The sequence below is a fragment of the Aptenodytes forsteri genome, unplaced genomic scaffold, assembly GCF_000699145.1.
Source record: "Aptenodytes forsteri isolate BGI_AS27 unplaced genomic scaffold, ASM69914v1 Scaffold15, whole genome shotgun sequence".
NCBI classification, from domain to species: Eukaryota; Metazoa; Chordata; class Aves; order Sphenisciformes; family Spheniscidae; genus Aptenodytes; species Aptenodytes forsteri.
In genome coordinates, this window is record NW_008795129.1 from 2,962,109 (window position 1) to 2,964,778 (window position 2,670).

The following is a 2,670-nucleotide window of genomic DNA, read 5'->3' on the forward strand; positions in this document are numbered from 1 at the left end:
GAGGGGTCTGGAGAACAAGTCTTCTGAGGAGCGGCTGAGGGAACTGGGGTTGTTTAGCCTGGAGAAGAGGAGGCTGAGGGGAGACCTCATCGCTCTCTACAACTACCTGAAAGGAGGTTGTAGCGAGGTGGGTGTTGGTCTTTTCTCTGAAGTAACAAGTGATAGGACGAGAGGAAATGGCCTCAAGTTGCGCCAGGGGAGGTTTAGATTGGATGTAAGGAAAAATTTATTTCCTGAAAGAGTGGTAAAACATTGGACCAGGCTGCCCAGGGAAGTGGTTGAGTCCCCATCCCTGGAGGTATTTAAAAGACGTGTAGATGAGGCACTTAGGGACATGGTTTAGTGGACATGGTGGTGTTGGGTTGACGGTTGGACTCGATGATCTTAGAGGTCTTTTCCAACCTCAATGATTCTATGATTCTATGATTTGTTTGTTTGTTACTCCATGTTTAGAAGTTCAAAATGAATTGAAAAAAGTATTTATACAAGAAGGACATGTGCTACTCGTGTCGTTTGAAATTCATTGCTTTGGATTTTATCATATTGTATAAAAAAGGCCCAAACTTTGAGATAGTTTGTTTTAAATATTTTTAAGAATTATAAACAGATTTCAGCCTTGTTCATTCCAAAATAGTATTAATGCTGAAATTATTTTAAATATCGTAAGTCAGCAAGCTTGAACATCTTCTAATCTGTTACAGTATCAGTAAAAATCTTCCGTGCTTAATAGAAATACTTCCTTGAGCTTCCACATAAAAAGTAATGCATTTAATCTTTTATACAGCTTTATACTTTGACCTTCCCTTTTGAAAGAAACAGGCTTCCTGACTCGTTAAAACTTCAGTAGAAGTGGGCAAATAGAAATACTCATTATAACTCATTTTTTTTACTGAATATCCAGGGAAGGATTGTTTGTTTGTTTTTGTAACTGTAAGAAAGAGAAGTTGCTTCAGAGAAATGCAATATTAGCAGGGATAGCACGTGCTGAGTGAGGTAGGCACAGAGCAATACGATAGCCTGGAAGATGGAAAGGGGGTGATAAAGCCAAGCACTCGGAGTGGTTTGGAGCGTGAGGAGGCTGGTGTGGGGAAGAGAGCGGAGATGCAAGATGGATTTAAAGGTGTCGTGCAGGTGAGGTCGTGCAGGTGAGGTTTTGCAGGTGAGTAGAGGAAGCTACATACAAGGTAGCTAGAAAGACAAAGATGACAGAGGGATTGAGAGTTGTGGTGAAATGAGAAGGAAGGCAGGTGAATTTGGCTCTGGTGGTTTGAGGAGGGAGGAGGAGTTTGGAAAGCTGGGGCATATTTTGGGGTGGTTTCTTCCACTGCAGATTTAAATGGAATTTTAAGCCAATATTGTTGCATCTGTACAGTGTACTATAGAATCATAGAATAGTTTGGGTTGGAAGGGACCTCTAAAGGTCATCTAGTCCAACCCCCCTGCCATGCAACTGAAATTGGTTGGACTGGGGGAGAGAGGGGAACTACCAAAAAACTATTTTTATACTGGAATATCAAACTGTGGTTTGAAATGGTAAATCCCGTTTCACAGAACGTAGCACTGGATCATAAATGCTACAAGCACATGACACGCAGTGCTGAACTGCCGCAGATTCCCTCGGCTGGCTCAGATTTGCTCAGCTGTTTTGGAAAGTGCAAGGTCTGTGGTAGATCGGGTATCACCTGCTGCTGCCACGCTAGCTTGGGGATGGCTGCAGGCGGTGGGACGGCATTTAATCTGACGGTAAGCACTGTGGTACGTGTTTGGGTTAATTCAACAGAAATGCGATCACGTGTTCAAATCTCTGCTGCTGGGTATTTTGGCAGCGCGTGGTCCTGGTGTGACGGGACCGCAGGGCTCCATGCGGGTGGTGGGACCAGCTGCCTCGTCAGCCTCTGCTGAGGAGGGGGTGCTGTCGGCCAGAAGCAGAACAGGCTTTTTCAACCACACGGAGATACGGTTGCTCGTAGGTTTGTCTGCTTTACTTTGCTTATTTGATTCACCTGCTACCTCAGGCTTAACAGGCTTGCAGAAGCATGGTCAGTGCTTCAGGTACAACCTGACTAGCTGAAGATGAAAAGCCCTGTATAAATGTGTCCGAAAGCAATGACTTTCAAGCGTTTTCAACTTTTCAGTAGAGGAACAGGTCCCTGTACAGCAACTTTACCTCTTGTGTTGCTTTTTTGAGGGTTTCCTGGGAGTGATCCACAGGGCTCTCGGACTGAGGGATGGGAAGCGGTGCTGTGCCAGGATGAGGCCTCATTCCCTGAGCGCCTGCTTTCCCTTTGCTCGCTCCTCTTCTGCCACCAGCCAGTCCTGCTGCTTTTGACTGCTCCAGGTCCTACTCATGCTAACCTAGTTTTCACTCCTCCGCAGCGCAGTGGGTGCTTTCTGCACCGCAGATTCCAAAGCAGGACCGTGGTAACAGCACTCCCAAACTGCTGTCCGCTTCTCCCTCCTTTGCTGAGAATAAACGTTCCTGTGATGTGGCTCCACGTCCCGTCCCGGCTTCCTACTACAATTTTCCCTGTCTTTCTAAGTAGGAAATTGCACCGTGCGTGTGTTTGTTTTTCTCGGGAGGGTGCTGCCACAGCGGCTGTTACAGCGGTGTTAAATCCCTACCTACTGCTTTCCCGGGCAGCCCACGCCTGCCCCGCTGCCGGGAGCGCG

The 2,670-nt window shown here is 46.6% G+C and overlaps 1 protein-coding gene across 2 annotated transcripts in view; it reads left to right on the plus strand.

Annotated features, from left to right (window-relative positions):
• Positions 1–1,083: 1,083 nt before the first annotated feature.
• Positions 1,084–2,670, plus strand: part of NDST2 (N-deacetylase and N-sulfotransferase 2) — a 146,169-nt gene continuing 144,582 nt past the window's right edge. For both annotated transcript variants that reach the window (XM_009277653.2, XM_009277651.2), the window contains exon 1: positions 1,084–1,145. The gene's annotated coding sequence lies outside the window, so the exon portion shown is untranslated. The remainder of the gene's footprint in view (positions 1,146–2,670) is intronic.